Source organism: Pongo pygmaeus, chromosome 20, assembly GCF_028885625.2.
Source record: "Pongo pygmaeus isolate AG05252 chromosome 20, NHGRI_mPonPyg2-v2.0_pri, whole genome shotgun sequence".
NCBI lineage: Eukaryota > Metazoa > Chordata > Mammalia > Primates > Hominidae > Pongo > Pongo pygmaeus.
This window is the reverse complement of record NC_072393.2, coordinates 43,446,435-43,465,148: the sequence shown is the minus strand read 5'-3', so window position 1 is coordinate 43,465,148 and position 18,714 is coordinate 43,446,435. Positions and strand designations below refer to the sequence as shown.

Here is an 18,714-nt window from a genome sequence, read left to right as displayed (position 1 = left end):
GTAAGCAATTAATGTTAATTATTGTCATGATTAAAATGGTCTTGTCATTATGTCTTTAAAGAATCCTTATCTTGCAGATACTCAACTATTTAGCTTTAAAATAATACAGTAGGGGGTGAGTGGTGGTGGATATAGAAGAAAACAGAGTGGTCATGAGTTAGTAAAAGGTAAAGCTTTTTTTTTTTTTTTTTTAGGCAGGGTTTTTTTTTAGCCTGTCACCCAGGCTGGAATGCAGCAGTGCAATCTCGGCTCACTGCAGCCTCGACCTCCTGGGCTCAAGCAATCCTCCTGCCTCAGCCTCCCAAAGTGCTGGGATTACAGTTGAGAGCCTCTATGCCCAGCCCTCCTTTATTTTTCTTCACACCCCTTATCTCTGACTAAGTAACTGACTTGCTTACTATCTAGCTGCTCTTTTAAAATACTAGCTCTGCAAGCGTGGAGACCTCGTTTGCTTTTCCATTATTCTCTTCCCAGTTCCCAGAATAGTGCCTGTACAAAACAGGTGCTCCATAAATATCTGTGTAATTAATCAAAGAACCAAAAGAGGGGAGGGCATCATCTACAGGTACCATTCTGGTGTCTGATGGTTCCTTTCAGCTCCACTATTAGGGAACACCTCAGAACTAGTGACATTACCAGCTGCCTACTCCAATATTGAGTCTCCCCTTTTCACTTAGCAATCAAATCTAAATTTCAGCTAAGAATAAGGTCATGGGAAATAAAACTACATTTACCAGGTTCCCCTGCAGCTACATATAGTAGTGAGATTAAATTCTGGGCAAAGGTGTAAGGAGACTTGCTGTGTACAACTTAAGTCTCCTTTCTTCTTACTTGCCTCCTGGGACGTAATCACTGGAGCTTGGGCAGCCGTCTCATACCATGAGGTGGCAGGATAAGGGTGGTGGAGCCAGAAGGTGGAAGCAGCCTGGGTCCCTGATGAGAACACAGGCTCACCTGTCTATTACAGGGCTCCTTTATGTGAGAGAGAAATAAGCTATCTTGCTTAGGTCACTGTCACTTTGTTGAAACTAAATTATATGCAGTTGAAACTAATCCTTTTCTTTTTTTTTTTTTTTGAGATGGTGTCTCGCTCTGTCACCCAGGCTGGAGTGCATGGTGCGATCTCGGCTCACTGCAGCCTCCGCCTCCTGGATTCAAGCAATTCTCCTACCTCGGCCTCTTGAGTAGCTGGGATTACAGGTGTGCACCACCACAGCCAGCCTGCAGTTGAAACTAATCCTAATAGATACATCTGATACCAAAATGCAATGGCACAGTAGGTAGAACAGGTATAGTCATATATCTGTACTAACATACACAAATGCCCAGAAGTTGAGGACTGTTTCAAAGAGTGGATCCCTGTGAGCTGGAGGTACACAAAAAGGTATCATGGAATTGAGGGGAGAATAGCAGGGGAGAGAAAACCACCACAGAAAGGATGACCCGAGGATCATAAACTTTTATTAGGTTAAATAGGCTGCCACCCCAGGATTAGTAGCCACAGTATATAAAGAACACCTACAATTCAATAGGAAAAAGAAGCAAAAGTGGCCGGGCACTGTGGCTCACGCCTGTAATCCCAGAACTTTGGAAGGCTGAGGCAGGCGGATCACCTGAGCTCAGGAGTTTGAGACCAGCCTGGCCAACATGATGAAATCCCGTCTCTACTAAAAATACAAAAATTAGCTGGGTGTGGTAGCAGGTGCCTGTAATCCCAACTACTCGTGAGGCTGAGGCAGGAGAATTGCTTGAACCCAGCAGGTGCAGACTGCAGTGAACCAAAATCACACCACTGCACTCCAGCCTGGACGACAAGAGTAAAACTCCACCTAAAAAAAAAGAAAAGAAAAAAGAAAAAAAGAAAAAGAAGCAGATGTGATGAGCAAGCAATATCCAGAAGGAGAAACATGAGTGAAAAGATATTCTGCCTTACTAGTCTTCAGGGTTAAATTAACCACAATGAGATTTCATTTCCTATCCACTAGGCTGGCAAAAGTAAAAAAGTTTTACAAAACCAAACGTCACAAGGATTCATCTCATCCTTGGTGAGATGTTTAAAGAGCAGCTCAGTAATATCTGGCAAAGCTAAAGATGATCACAACCTACAATCCAGAAATCTCATGTCCAGTACACACCTAAAAGAAATGCTTGTCCATGTGCACCAGGAAGTAAGTGTAACAATATTCACAGCAGCCTGTGAACAGCAAAAAATCTGAAAACAAAATGTCCATTGGCATGGAAATGCCTAAAACAAAAACGTGGTATATTCAGCCAGTGGAATACTCACATGGCAGTAAATAAAAATGCGTAAGTCCCAGTGGTACCAGTCTAAATCAATGTTAGAATCATAATATTAGGTGAAAAATGCAAGTCTCAGAAAATATGCATATCTTTTTCTTTTTTTGAGGTGGAGTCTTGCTCTGTCGCCCAGGCTGGAGTGCAATGGCACCATCTCAGCTCACTGCAACCTCCGCCTCCTGGGTTCAAGCGATTCTCCTGCCTCAGCCTCCTCAGTAGCTGGAACTACAGGTGCACACCACCACGCCCAGCTAACTTTTTTGTATTTTTAGTAGAGATGGGGTTTCACCATGTAGGCCAGGATGGTCTCAATCTCTTAACCTCGTGATCCACCCGCCTCGGCCTCCCAAAGTGCTGGGATTACAGGTGTGAGCCACCGTGCCTGGCCATTTTTTTTTTTGAGACAGGGTTTCACTCTGTTGCCCTGGCTACAGTGCAGTGGCACGAACAAGGCTCACTGCAGCCTCAACCTCCTGAGCTCAAGCAATCCTTCCTCCTAAGCCTCCTAAGTAGCTGGGACCACAAGTGCATGCCACCACACCTGGCTAATTTTTAAACATCTTTTTTTGTAGAAATGAGGTCTTGCCATGTTGCCCAGGCTGGTCTCAAACTCCTGGGCTCAAGAAATCCTGCTGCCTCAGCCTCCCAAAGTGCTGGGATTACACACATGAGCCACCACACTCAGCCATATTTTGATAAAGTTCAAAAATCATTCTTTTAAAGCAAAGAATAATAAACAAAAAATTCAAGATGGTGGTCACTTCTGAGAGCAGGCAGGAAAGTGAATGGGAAGTACCACATAGGTACATGTAAGTTACTGGTAATATTCAAGTTCTTGGGCAAACAGTGGGCTAATCGCTGTTCATTATGATAGACGAATATTTTTTTATGGACCAAAAATGCCAGTGTATCATGCACCATGCATTATGATTAATCCAATTCTGTGTGTCCAAAGGCCATCTTTAAGAAGTGAATACAGGCCAGGTATGGTGGCTCACGCCTGTAATGCCAATGCTTTGGGAGGCCAAGGCAGGAGGATCACTTGAGCCCAGGAGTCTGAAACCAGCCTGGGCAACATAGCAAGATCCCATCTCTACAAATAAATGAAAAAAATTAGCCAAACAACCATTCTATTCCAGCCTAAGTGTCACAGTGAGACCCAGACTCTAAAAAGATTTTAAAAATTAATGCATTTAGAAAGAGGTGAGGAAGAATATATACTAGGTTACTGACAGATGAGACCAATGAGGCAGGAAGCACGAGTGGAGGGGATGGAGTAGTAAGTGGTTTTTGTTTCATGTTTTATTCTGCTGTCAATTACATATTCATTTCAACAAGAAATGTTTCCTGTAATTAACCAAAGCAGTATAGCCAAATGTTTCAGTACACGCCTCCAGAGCCAGACCAGGAGAGACTACATCTCAACTCCACCATGCCCTTGTCAGAGGAAATATGGCAAGTTACTGAACCTCTCTGTGCCTCTGTTTCTGCCTCTGAGAAGAGGAGGTGATAACAATGCCCATTTCATAGGGCCATGTGAAGATTCACTGAGTTGGCTTAGGAAAAGTATTCATAACAGTTCCTCTACACAAGGTAAGCCCTTAATGAGACTGGCTACTATTCTTATCATTAGACTAACTTCGAACACTGATATGAGAGAGGTGAGCTCAGCAATGATTTGGTCAATGTCTGCAAATAATCCTGCACACTCTTACAGTCTTTGGGAGAAGCCCAGTGCCCCGCCCATGCCAGGAATTTACTAAACAGTTGATAAGTGAATGTATGCTGTCTCTGTTTACCCACCACTTCTGTGGCTGTCTGGATGGAGCACTGGCAGGTGCATGCCCAACATATCCATTCTCCGTCTTCTTCCTTATTGACCCTTTGCTCAGGGTGGCAATGGGCCCAACTGAAAAACTGTAGATGTCCTTGCAGCAAGGAGTGGCCATGTCACAAAGTTCTAGCCAAACAGTCACAGCAGAAGTCTGCTAAGGATTTCAGGGAAGGCTTTGGCTTCTTGATACAGGTGCTGTCTCCTTTCCTTAGAGCCCTGCTTCTGCCTGCCCATCACAAGGATATCAGGCTGGAGGTGGAGCAACCGTTTTATGAATATGAGGCTAAGGATGGTGACCTGGAGCAGCAGAGAGAGGGTAAGGTGAGCACCACCTTAGCCTGCTGAGCTCTGCACTTCCTATATGAGAAAATGAACCCCATGGTAGCCAGGATAGAAAGGTGCCCCCAGGGGACCACACCTCCTGGAACTTGTTTTGTGATATCCCTCCCATACTGAATCTGGGCTGACTCTTCAACTCACATTAACTAACAGAATGAAGTAGAAGTGATGTGGGGCCAGTTCTAAATCTATGCCTTAAGAAGGCTCACAAAAGCCCTCGGCTGCCGTGTTATAAGTCCAGCTACAGGCTGGTCAGGCCACATGAAAGGAGAGGTCCCAAGACTATGGACAGACATGGACCCAGCCATTCCCAAGGTGCCATTTCAGTAAAGCCATGTTGAATGTTCCAACCCCATCCACCCTCTGACTGCAGCCACATAACAGACCCCAAGCAAGACCAGCAGAAGAAACATCCTGCTGAGCCCCAGTCAACCACAGGTTCACAAGAAATAAGAAACTGCTGTCATTTTAAGGCCTTAAGTTTGGGGGTGGCTTGTGGTGCAGTAATAGACAACTAGAACAAACCTCTATCTGGGTACAACGCTGTACAAGTTTCCTAAACACAAGCGCAGTCCCTAACTAAAGTGCCACCTGAAAAAGAAACACACAATCAATCCCAAATCCCAACAAAAATCTCTTGCACATTCTGATTTCCAACCAAGATTGTTAATATGAAAAAACATGAACTGTCCTTTCACTCTTATTTCATAATAAGTACATTAAACACAACTAATCTGGCTAAGTGCGATGAATCTATTATTTATTCTAATAATGAAAAAGCATTTAAAAAATGCTTTTTGGTTCAACACAGTGCTGGACTTGGTGAGAACCCTCCAAAAATACATCTTCTATCTGGACGAGAGGCATCATTATACTACTGTTACTTCATATTCATTCTCAAAGGCCTAGAGCTTAACAAGGTGGCCAAATAGGGTGGACATCTGCAATCTAACTAAAGAAGGCTATCAATAAAACTAATAATTTGAGGGGGAAAAAAACTCTAGAAGCAAAGGGAATGCCTATCAGTGATGTCTTGGCCAAATCAATTATGGTGCATCAACACCACTGTGTGTTATGCAGCCACGAAAAAGAGCAAATCTGAGCACTATGCAAGGACTCGGAGGCATTACCACATGGCACTGCTATGTGAGAAGAGCAAAATGCAAGAAAATAAGTGTAATATTATCTCCTATAGGATTATATAACCATGGAGAAAAATGTGGAAAGATACATACAGTTCTTGATTGTTACCATGGGTGAAGGATTGCAGGAGGATGCTGACGCAGGGGTGGAACCAGGGTGGGGGGTGGGCACAAAAAAGGACAGACCAAAAATATTAAAAAGGGGCTTGAAAAGAATTCATAAAAAGAATTGTATTTTTTAAATCTAATTTGCTAGGTGCTATCTATGCACTAGACACAGCGCTGAGTCACCTGATCTCACTTTGACTTCTCGTTTAATCATCTATTAATTATCCCCATTTTCCAGATAAGGAACCTGTGGCCCACAGAAGTACTGTGCCCACAGTGGTGGGGCTCAGGCATTATATGAAATAAGTGTAATGGGAGGGTCCCCAGCTCAACCCCAAACTCCCGCACTGGGAGCTCAAAGGACATATGTCTTAAATGTTGTAGAAGAGCTTCCCTCCTGCTCTGCACATTCTTAAAATAGCAGCAGGTCCTGACGTGCGATGATGTATGCTACAGCGGCGCGAAGTCCATCAGCACCTCGGTCCCCTGGTGCCTCATGCTGGGAAAAATCCAAGAGGGCCACTGACCTCACTCACGGAGCTCAGGGAAACCCTGCCCAGAATATTTTTACAGAATCAATTGCTGACACCGGGAGCTAGAAAATAGATGAGGACGTGTCAGCTATTACACGGTCAGATTCTTTGAGCTCACCATTTAATTAAAACTTGTTCAGCCCCAGAGCAAGAATTATTACCCATTAAAGCAGGGGAGATGGCTCAACTGTGCCTGGCTGGTTAATTGCTACTTCCCAGGCATTCCCTGGCCTCCCCCTGCAGGAACAGCAAGCAGGGGCTGGAGATAGATATGAGATGTGTGTATATGAGTGGTGTCTTCCACACAGCCTTCTCCACCTAAATGAACCTGACATCCTCTCCACTTACTAGGCCAAGCTTTCCTGTTCCATGCCACAGGCACCCAGGCTGCCCAGATGAGTCACTACCAGGCCTGGGCTGCACAGACTGCAGGGGTTGCGAGACAGGAAGGCAGACGGCTGGATGCTGCAGGCAGGTGCCAGAGAGCCGCTGGGTGACCAGGGGGAGGCATCTGCGCATGCCGCCTCACCCACGGCCACAGGTTCCTGGAAAAGCTGACACCCTCCTCAAACCCCAAACGGGGCTGGCCACCCATCCTTGGATCATGCTGCACCTGATATAAATTCATTCATATCATAATTTAGCCCGCATCTACCCGGTGCCAGGAATGGTTCTACAAGGATGGACACAAAAGTGCCTGTGCTTCTATGGAGCCTAGAGCTGGGAAGCAGAGCATGGACAAAATATGTCAAGTGGAAATAAATGCTATGAAGAAAAATAAAGCAAAGAGTAAGGGCGAGGGTGAGGGAGAAGGTGCAATTTAATAAGGAGAGAGGCCTCATGGAGAAGGTGACATCTGAACAGAGACTTGAGGGAGGGAGGGAGGGAAGGAGGGAGGGAGGCGGTGCTGGGGATTCTAGGGGAAGTGTTCCAGGCAGAGGGAACAGCCAGGGCAAAGTCTCTGAGGGAGGAACAGCAGGAGGTCAGTGTAGCTGGGGTACAGCAAGCAAGCAGTTGAGAGGTCAGAGATAAGGTCACACAGGGAAAATGGGGGCCTGGGGTTGGGGAGAGGGGACTTGAGCACCGCTCAGTGACCAGGCCTGAAGCATTTTACATAGATGACTCATTGGGCACTGCTGCTAGTTCCCATTTCACAAGAAGAGGAAACTGAGGCCCAGAGAGGAAAGGGGACTCAGGCGAGACCACAGAGCTCATCTACACCAGGCTGGGATCACCCCCAGCCCCGGCACAGAAGTCTGCATTCAGCAGGAGCTCAACTCACTAAAAGTCACCGATTCCTTCCTTGGGAGAAATGTCCTCCATTTTTCTCAGTCCCTCAACACCCGGCCCACTCTTTCTTCACAGTTAGGAGCAGACAGGTAAACATTTCAGGGAGAAGAGGGGGAAAAAAAAGAAAACAAAAAAAGCCAACTGTCTAACTCCAGAGAGGAAGAAACATGATTAACTTTCTCTGCAAGTCACTGCCACATTTAATGAATATCGCTCACCTGAAAGACTCCCCGAACACAGCTCTGATCACAAAGTGGGCAGGTAGCTGTCAGGGGAGCCCCAGGTGGGCTCCTCCTGTCCCGGGTCCTCCCAGGGAGAGGCCACCTGCCTTGGCTCTCCAGGCCGACCTCGGTGGTGCCCGCCCCCAGCCCGCTGTGGGTGTCTGGAATGCGGAAACGGGAACCTGCCGTGCCAGCTCCTAACAGCGACTTATTCAACAGCCGCAGGAACACGCCAGCCACCGGAGTTCCCCAGGAGATGGCTGGTCGTCGTGAACAGGCGCGTTCCCAAAGAAAGCTGTTTTGCCAACAGTCCCTTTGGGGGAAGGAAAGAAAAGGCCTCCTTACTCATCAGACACGTGGTCTGAGGAGTCTGAATGGGCTTGAAAGGAAGCTCAAAGGTAACAAAGGCAGCTCGCCTATTACCTCGGATTCAGGCACAGGCCACCTGTTCACTGACAGAGCCAGGGCTGGACTTGTGCCCACACCGTCCCCTGCCCTGAGCTTGTGCCTGGATGCTTCATTCAGAACCGTACAATCCAAAGGCGGGCTCCTTGGCCCATGCAGAGAAGGCGCTAGCTCACAGAGGCAATGCAGCTTAATGATTAAACACGGTCGCTGGACTCTTCCAGCCAGCTTTGGACGCACAACCGAACGGCTTTGGCTGGCTAATAATAACAACCACAACCGGAATGCTCACTGCACAAGGCACTGTTCTAAGTGCTGCATATGAATTCTGTCTCCTAACCCTCACAGCGACCCTCTAAGGAGGAACTATCGGCATTCTTATTTTACAGATGAGAAGTTGAACAAATAAGTCACAGGCTGGAGGTCACACAGGAAGAAAGTGCTGGGGCGGGGATCTAACCCAAGCAGAGGAGCTCCAAGGTTCCAGTTTTTACCCACTACTTTATTTATTTATTTTATTTTATTTTGAGACAGAGTCTTGCTCTGTCACTCAGGCTGGATGGAGTGCAGTGATGCAATCTCAGCTCACTGCAACCTCCGCCTTCTGGATTCAAGCAATTCTCCTGCCTCAGCCTCCCAAGTAGCTGAGATTACAGGCATGCGCTACCACACCCAGCTACTTTTTTTTTTTTTTTTTGTATTTTTAGTAAAGACGGGGTTTCAACATGTTAGCCATGCTGGTCTTGAACTCCCAACCTCAGGAGGTCCACCTGACTTGGTCTCCCAAAGTGTTGGGATTACAGGCATGAGCCAACGCGGCTGGCCTTAACCACTACTTTAGATCTCCTCTTGTAAGGAGAAGCAGGTGCTCCCACTGGGCCTCAGTTTCCTCATCTATGAAATGGGATGAGGAGTCAGTGAGAGCTTTATTATTATTTTTGTAGAGACAAGGGTCTCACTGTGTTGTCTAGGCTGGTCTTGAACTCCTAGCTTCAAGCGATCCTCCCTCCTCAGCCTCCCAAAGCACTGGGATTACAGGCATGGGCCACTGTGCCTGGCCAAGTGAGATCTTTATGGTGAGCACTGTGCTTGTGGCTCAAAAAAAGGCTCAACAACTATCAGCTGCACTTATCATATGCTGCCCTCATCATATGCTGCCCTCAGAGTCAGTCAGGTCCACTTTATTCCTTCAAAATACCGAGTAATCAGCTCATGGTCAGAGTTTAAATTCCAGGCAGCTGAAGGAAAAGAAATTAAGAAAGGCTCTTACCATCCTTCTTTTCATCCACACACACAAATATAAACAGAATGTCTATTCTGAGTCAGGCACTGGGACACAGTAGTAAACAAAAACCACATAAACCCTGCCCACAGGGAGCTTATAGTCCCCTGTGAATGAACTGGCACAGAATATTCAAAGATTAGCTGATACATATTGTACTGAGTGCTGCTTTGGGTCAGGTGCTGTTGGGGCGGGGGGGGGCAGTGTCTAAGCATGTCACGTGCTTTGATGCATTCGAATCCTCCCAACAACCTAGGAGGACAGTACCATTACCAGCTCCACCTTATAGATACAGAAACTAAGACATACGAGGCTAAGTGGCTTGCCCAAAGTAAAACAGGGAGCCCAAGATGGATCCAGAACTTGCACTCAGCAGTCTGGCTCAGAGCCCACACTGCATTCCTCAGCCCTTTGCAGTCTCAAAGGGCAATGGCTTTACAGTGTGGCCACGAGCAGTAGCAACAGGTATCCTCAGGAAATTTCAGTCTGCAAAAGGGATGGTCACTCTTCATAGATTTTTTTTGGTAAGGGGGTGCAGGATTATAAAATATTTATTATAAGTCACATTTATGCTGGGCACGGTGGCTCACACCTGTAATCCCAGCACTTTGGGAGGCTGAAGTGGGAGGATCGCTTGAGCCCCAGGAGTTCGAGAATGAGCCTGAGCAACAAAGTGAGACCTCATCTCTATGAATGATTAAAAAATTAGCCAGGCATGGGCTGGGCACGGTGGCTCACGCCTGTAATCCCAGCACTTTGGGAGGCCAAGGTGGGAGGATCACAAGGTCAGGAGATCAAGACTAACACAGTGAAACCCCGTCTCTACTAAAAATACAAAAAATTAGCCGGGTGTGGTGGCGGGCGCCTGTAGTCCCAGCTACTCGGGAGGCTGAGGCAGGAGAATCTCTTGAACCAGGGAGTCAGAGGTTGCAGTGAGCCGAGATCGCGCCACTGCACTCCAGCCTGGGCGACAGAGTGAGACTCTGTCTCAAAAAAAAAAAAATTAGCCAGGCATGTGGCATGCACCTGTGGTCCCAGCTACATGGGAGGTTGAGGCGGGAGGATTGCTTGGGCCCAGGAGGTCAAGGCTGCAGTGAGCCATGATTACACCACTGCACTCTAGCCTGGGTGACAGAACAAGACTATCTCTAAAAACAACAAACACATACATACATACATACATACATACATACATACATACATACGTAAAAAGTCACATTTAATATGTTAATAGCAGAGGCCACGTTCTTAAGCACTTACCATGCGCTGGCCCCTGGGGATAAGCACTTGACCGGCATCCTCTCCTTTCACCCAAGAACAGCCCTCAGAGGGGGAAACTCAGCCTTTGCAAGGAGGGGTAGGAGGAGGAGGGAGGGAGTCAGGAGCAGAGAGAGGCATGAGACCCAGGTGTTTCTGGGCAGAGTGAGTGAGTGCTCTCAAAGACCGCGCACTCTAACCTTCAGACTGCTGCCTCATCACCCAACTCAGGTTTCCCTGAATTGTCAGACAAAATACTTGGTATTCCAACAAGATTCAGAGTTCTTGTGGTACAGGGACTCTGTGCACACAGTTTCAAAGGTGGGCTTGATTAGAGAACAAAAAGCTAAGTCCTGATTCAGGTAATTACAAAACAAAGTTGGTAAAGCACCATGACAAAAAATGCATGGGCATTATGCTTTCACTGTGTTCCACTTACTTCTGCAGCAAATCCAGTTTGTCTGCCTACCCAATATCCCTCCCCCTTCCCCTGTCCTTTCCTAAATGGTACTCTGATTTTATTCCTGCAGCCACTCTCCTCCCTGTGCTACCTACTTCAGGTAAGGCTGGCCCCGGCTCCAGCCCCAGCCCCAGCCCCAGCCCCAGGGGGTCAATCCTAATTGGCCCTTGGCTGGTTTCTCTGGGCAGGGTCACATATCACAATGCTGGCCAATGAGATATGAGGGAAATCTGGGAGGCAGGGAATCAATGAAAGGTTTCCTTTCATTGATACGCAGCAAGTGAGAGATGCCCTCTTTCTGCTGCTGGATGTGGCCCTGTCAGTGTGTGCCAACTAGAGCCTTGGCAGTCATCTTGTGGCCACTCAGGGTGCCTAGGGACACAGGAGACACACCATGGATAGCAGGGTGGCTTGAAGGAGAGGGATGGGGTCCCTGCAGGCATTGTGGAACTGCTTAGTCAACTCCTGTGCTGCTGTGCTGCCTACCTACAGGCTTCTTTGTTATATGAGTTCATAAATCTCGTTATTTCAGGCCAATTTCATTTGGGCTTCCTATTATAGTAGCTCGTGGTTCTCAAAACGTGCTTCCTGAACCAGGGGCACCAGTGTCACCATAAAATGCAAATTCTCAAGCTAGACTTACAGAATCAGGAACTTACAGAATCAGGTGGGGCCCAGCAACCTGTGTTTTACCTAGGCCTCTGGGGATTCTGATCCTTGCTAGGGTTTTTTGTTTTTTTGAGACGGAGTCTCACTCATTCTGTTGTGCAGACTGGAGGGCAGTGGCACGATCTTGGCTCACTGCAACCTCTCAGAGCCTCCCAGGTTCAAGCAATTCTCCTACCTCAGCCTCCCCAATAGCTGGGACCACAGGTACGTGCCACCACAGGTACGTGCCACCACACCCGGCTCATTTTTGCATTTTTAGTAGAGATGGGGGTTTTACCATGTGGCCCAGGCTGGCCTCGAACTCCTGGCCTCAAATGATCCACCTGCCTCAGCCTCCCAGAGTGCTGGGATTACAGATGTGAGCCACCACGCCTGGTCTTGCTCGGGTTTGAAAACCACTGCAGTAGCACACAGAGCTTTAGAGTTAAGATACAGCTCTGGAGTCAGACTGCCTGAATCCAAATCACCTCACCATGCTGATACACTGTTGGTGGGAATGTAAATTAGCTCAGCCACTGGGAAAGCAGTTTGAAGATTCCTCAAAGAACTAAAAATAGAATTACCATTCGACCCAGCAATCCCATTTCTGGGTATCTACCCAAAGGAAAAGGAACCATTCTACCAAACGACACCTGTGCTCCTATGTTCATCGCAGCACTATTCACAATAGCATGTGAATCAACCCACAAAGCCAGGGAGTCAACCCAGATGCCCGTCAACAGTGGACTGGATAAAGATAATGTGGTACATATATACCATGGAATACTACACAGCCATTAAACAAGAATGAAATCATGTCTATTGCAGCAACATGGATGTAGCCGGAGGCCATTATTCTAAGTGAATGAATGCACAAACAGAAAACCAAATATCCAATGTTCTTCTAAGTGGGATGCTAAACATTGCGTACACACACACACACCCCCCCCCCATGTTCTTACTTCTAAGTGGGAGCTAAACATTGGGTATGTACACATACACACACACACACACACACACACACACACACACACACGAACAACAGACACTGAGAATTCCAAAAGCCAAGAAGGAACGGGGCAAGGGTTGAAAATCTACCTACTGGGGGCTGGGCGCGGTGGCTCACGTCTATAATCCCAGCACTTTGGGAGACCAAGGTGGGTGGATCACCTGAGGTCAGGAGTTCAAGACCAGCCTGGCCAACAAGGCAAAACCCCATCTCTACTAAAAAATACAAAAAAATTTAGCCGGGCATGGTTGGTGGGGGCACCTGTAATCCCAGCTACTCGGGAGGCTGAGGTAGGGAGAAATGCTTGAACCCGGGAGGCGGAGGTTGCACTGAGCTGAAATTGCACCACTGCACTCCATCCTGGGCGACAGAGCGAGACTCCAGCTCAAAAAAAAAAAAAAAAAGTAAAAGAAAATCTACCTATTGGGTACTCTGTTCACTATTTGAGTGACAGGATCTGTACCCCAAACCTCAGCATCACACAATATACTCATGTAACAAACCTTCACATGTACCCTCTGAATTAAAAAAAAAAAATCATGTCACCACCTTTTTCTAGCTGCCTGACCTTGAACAAGTTATTCAAATTTAGTTACCTCATCTGCAAAGGGAGAATAATATCTTCCAGGGTTGTCGGGAGGCTTAAAGGAGTGGCTTCATGTGAAGGGCCCGGCACAGTGTCTTGCATGCAGCAGACGCTACATACATTGCCTACTTGCTGCTGCAGTTGTTGCTGCTGATGCTGTTATTACTGTTTGCAGCCAAAGGCTTACCAACTGGCACAACTTCCCGACTGAGCTCCTCCAAAGTTGGCGCCATATCTCCTTTAAGGTTATTTCACCCCCACCCGCTCCCACAGGACCAAGGCCAGTGCCCTGAGGTTCCACAACGACTTGCAAGTCTCCCATCGCTACAAGGAGGTGCACGGCTCCTCAGGCCCCCTCCCTAAGCCTGAGCCACCTGGTCCCAGCAGAGATTCCCACAGACACCTCAAGCTGGGTGCTCTGCCAGCTACTCTGATGGGTGACTGATGCAGAATGTCCATGAATTCCAGAGAGCACCCCCACCATGTGAGTCACACCAAACACCCAGCAAGAGTCCGCGGGTGCCCCTCCCTCTGGGAGCTGTGATTTCAAAACTAGTGGCACCAAGATGCAGAAAGCCAAAGTGACGAACATCATAAGCCAGGTGAGGTCCCCGTGAGAAGGGGTAGCCTCTTGCTGGGCTTAATAGCAAGCCCCGGTTTGAGGCCACAAGTGGGACAGGGGTTTTCATGCCCTGGTGTTACAGGCACTGTTGGGCCTGTCACTGAAAGACGACGATGAGATGCAGGAGGAATCGGCGGAGGACTACCAACCCTCACAGCAAGAAAGGATTGGCCAAATTCCTCATGTTCCTGAAAGGAAGCTGTTAGGCTGAACCTCATAAAATTGCCAATATTCAACCATTCTTGACCCAAGAAAGCGCAATGTCAGGCAGTCCAACCTCATACAAGACAGGAAACTCACTCAGATAATGTAGTGTCAAGGAACTGGTCACCATCAGGAAACTGGAATGGTGGTGGTCTCTTGGGAAGGGAACTGGGTGCCCTACTTTTGTTGCTTTGGTTCCTTGTACATGTGGTCACCAGTCAAACTTTTCAAAAATGTAATAAATCGGCTGGGCGCAGTGGCTCACGCCTGTAATCCCAGCACTTTGGGAGGCCGAGGTGGGTGGATCACGAGGTCAAGAGTTTGAGACCATCCTGGCCATCATGGTGAAACCCCGTCTCTACTAAAAATACAAAAATTAGCTGGGCGTGGTGGTGCGTGCCTGCAGTCCCAGCTGCTCGGGAGGCTGAGGTAGGAGAGCTACCAAGCTATTCTCCTGCCTCAGCCTCCCGAGCAGCTGGGATTACAGGCGCCTGCCACTATGCCCGGCTAATTTTTGTATTTTTAGTAGAGAGAGGGTTTCATTATGTTGGCCAGGCTGGTCTAGAACTCCTGACCTCAGGTGATCCTCCCACTTCAGGCTCCAAAAGTGCTGGGATTACAGGCGTGAGCCACCACACCCGGCCCATGTACAGTACGTAACACTTGATAAGGATAATAAATGACTATGTTACTGGTTTACATATTTACTATATATACTTTTTTTTTTTTTTTTGAGACATAGTCTAGCCCTGTCACCCAGGCTGGAGTGCAGTGGCGCAATCTTGGCTCACTGCAACCTCTGCCTCCCGGGTTCAAGCTGTTCTCCTGCCTCAGCCTCCCGAGCAGCTGGGATTACAGGTGCCTGCCACTATGCCCGGCTAATTTTTGTATTTTTAGTAGAGATGGAGTTTCGCCATGTTGGCCAGGCTGTATATATACTTTTTATTGTTACTTTAGAGTGTGCTCCTTCTACTTATATACAAAAAAAAAAGCTGTAAAACAGCCTTAGGCAGGTCCTTCAGGAGATATTCCAGAAGAAGGCACTGTTATCATAGGAAGTGACAGCTCCACATGTGTTACTGCCCCTGAAGACCTTCCAGTGGGACAAGATGTGGAGGAGGAACAGTGATACTAATGATCCTGTGGAGGCCTAGGCTCATGTGTTTGTGTCTTAGTTTTTACTAAAAGCAGCTCAGAAAGCAAAAAAATCAAAACGGAACATTTTAAATTTAAAAATAGAAAAAAAGCTTACAGAATAAGGATATAAAGAAAATATTTTTGTACAACTGAATAAGGTGTGTTTTAAGCTAAGTGGTATTACCAAAGAGTCAAGGCCAGGCGCGGTGGCTTATGCCTATAATCCCAGCACTTTGGGAGGCTGAGGCAGGCAGATGACCCAAGGGTAGGAGTTCGAGACCAGCCTGGCCAACATGGTGAAACCCCATCTCTACTAAAAATACAATAACAACAACAAACAAACTAGATTACAGTTGGCAGGGGCCTGTAATCCCAGCTACTGGGGAGGCTGAGGCAGGAGAATCGCTTGAACCCGAGAGGCAGAGGTTGCAGTGAGCTGAGATCGTGCCACTGCACTCCAGCCTGGGTGACAGAACGAGACTCTGTCTCAAAAAAAAGAAAAAAAAAAAACCCAAACAGTTAAGAAATTTAGAAGTTTACAAAGTAAACAAGTTATAGTAAGCTACGGTTAATTTATTATTGAGGAAACATTTTTTAAAATAAATTTAGTGTAGCCTAAATGTACAGTGTCTGCTAAGTCCACAGTGGTGTACAGTACTGTCCTAGCTTTCCCATCCACTCACCACTCACTCACTGACTCAGCCGGAACAACTTCCAGTCCTGCAAGCTCCATCCACGGTAAGTGCCCTGTACAGGTGTGCCTTTGAAAAAATCTTTTATACCATATTTTTACTGTACCTTTTCTACGTTTAGATACACAAATACTTGTCATTGTGTTACAACTGCCCACAGAATTCGGGGCAGTCACATGCATGTAGGTTTGTGGCCTAGAAGCAATAGCCTACTCCATAGCGCCTACGTGTGGAGGAGGCTGTGCCGTCTAGGTTTGCAGCAAGTACACTCCATGAGGTTCACGCAACAAAACAGCCTAACAACACATTTCTCAGAACATAGCCCCGTTGTGAAGCCATGCATGACTGCTTCCTAGGCCCTTTCCCTGTTTAATTTCTGCTTCCTCGCACTTATCACCAACTGACAGGGTGCATGTTGTACTTCTTTTTTTTTTTTTTTGAGATGGAGTCTCGCTCTGTCGCCCAGGCTGGAGTGCAGCGGCACGATCTCGGCTCACCACAAGCCCCACCTCCTGGGTTCACGCCATTCTCCTGTCTCAGCCTCCTGAGTAGCTGGGACTACAGGCACCCGCCACCACGCCCAGCTAATTTTTTTTTTTTTTTTTTTTTTTTAGTGGAGACGGGGTTTCACTGTGTTAGCCGGGTTGGTCTCGATCTCCTGACCTCATGATCCTCCCACCTCGGCCTCCCAAAGTGCTGGGATTACAGGCGTGAGCCACCGCGCCCAGCCATGTTTTACATCTTTATCTTGTTTGTTGATTGACTCTTCCACTTGAAGGTGAGCCCCAGAAGGGTGAGAACCCTTGTCTGTTTTGCTCATGGCTGCACCCTGGTATCTAGAACAGTGCTCCCCTCACTGAGGACTTGATAAGTTTAAAAATCAAGGCCGGGCTCAGTGGCTCACACCTGTAATCCCAGCACTCTGGGAGGCCGAGGCAGGTGGATCACGAGGTCAGGAGATCGAGACCATCCTGGCTAACACGGTGAAACCCCGTCTCTACTACAAACAAAAAAAATTAGCCGGGCGTGGTGGCAGGTACCTGTAGTCCCAGCTACTTGGGAGGCTGAGGCAGGAGAATCGCTTGAACCCGGGAGATGGAGATTGCAGTGAGCCAAGATCGCACCACTGCACTCTAACCTGGGCAACAGAGCGAGACTCTGTTTCAAAATAAAATAAAATAAAAATCAAGACCGGGCTCAGTGACTCACGCCTGTAATCCTAGCACTTTGGAAGGCTGAGGTGGGGGGATCACCTGAGGTCAGGAGTTCAAGACCAGCCTTGTTAACATGGCGAAACCCCGTCTGTACTAAAAAAATACAAAAATTAGCTGGGTGTGGTGGCAGGCAACTATAATCACAGCTACTAGGGAGGCTGAGGCAGGAGAACTGCTTGAACCCGGTGGGGCCGAGGTTGCAGTGAGCTGAGATTGTAACAGTTCACTCCAGCCTGGGCGAAACAGCGAAACTCAATCTCAAAAAAAAAAAAAAAAAAATCAGACTCACGGCATCAGCATTTGGGGTTTGCTGCCCTCAGATCCAACATGCATTCCACACTGGGAAATACACACAAATCAAGCCACCTATACTGAAGACAGAGCTCCCGACATTCCCTGAACACTAGACTCACCTGAAAGCCTCTCTACTGAAAGAACTGCAAAAGGTGCCTTGGAAAGAAAAACAGGCCAGACATGGTGGCTCACGCCTCTGATCCCAGCACTTTGGGAGGCTGAGGCAGGAGGATTGCTTGAGGCCAGGAGTTCGAGACCAGCCACGACAACATAGCAAGAACCTGTTTCTACAAAAATATAAAAAAATTATCCAGGCGTGGTGGCGTGTGCCTGTGATCCCAGCTAATTGGGAGGCTGAGGTGGGAGGATCACTTGAGCCCAGGAGTTTGAGGCTGCGGTGAGTTGTGATCGTGCCACTGCACTCCAGGCTGGGTGAAAGAGCAAGACCTTGTCTCCAAAAAAAAAAAAGAAAGAAAGAAAAAGAAAGGACAGAGATGAAGATGGTGCTGGGGGTGGAAGTTTATGGAAACTTGAGGGGGTGCAGGACTTCCCTGCCTTCCTCCCTGCAAACCAACAGCACAGCATAGAAAAACGGGGCACCAGAGAAAACAGCTCACCATCAGATGCAACAAACGGTGCCAGCACTGGCAGGATCTGACCAACCAGCACTCCTGTTCCCATCAATCATCTCTACCCACCAGGCAGCACAACATCAGGAGAAGCCCCCAAACATTCCCCTCTTTTCCTGCCACTTCCGCATAAGAATTTCACCACATACTCATGTGCTATTGTTCCATACCTCCAAAGCACAAATGCAGTGATGGGAGTGGGGAGCGCACGCCGGCTGTAAAGGCATTGTAGCTGCTAGCTTGATTAGAAACACCATCAGGTCCCAGGCACTGTCACAAGCTGCATCTTGCCCTTTTTCTTCTTTTGTCCAGAGTCAGAACTGGAAAGGGGCACGTTTCCTGCCTCCTGCCGCGGTGCTGTGGGCACACCAAAGACTGGATTCCGGTTCGTGTGGGGCCTCAACAAAGACCCACCAGAGGAAGGCCGGGTGTCAGAAGATCTGTGTACGTCTGTCCTGAGGGGAGGGTCTGAGGCTTTTTGTTGAAACAAGTCTTGGAAAAAATGTGGGA

The 18,714-nt window shown here is 47.7% G+C and overlaps 1 protein-coding gene across 7 annotated transcripts in view; it reads right to left on the bottom strand.

Annotated features, from left to right (window-relative positions):
* SIPA1L3 (signal induced proliferation associated 1 like 3) overlaps positions 1 to 18,714 on the bottom strand; it is a 300,743-nt gene that overhangs the window by 267,760 nt on the left and 14,269 nt on the right. Inside the window, exon 1 of one of the 7 annotated variants that reach the window (XM_063657660.1) lies at positions 7,763 to 7,783. The exons of the other annotated variants lie outside the window; for them this stretch is intronic. The gene's annotated coding sequence lies outside the window, so the exon portion shown is untranslated. Of the gene's footprint in view, positions 1 to 7,762; positions 7,784 to 18,714 lie in introns of those variants that run through there. 7 annotated transcript variants of the gene reach the window in all.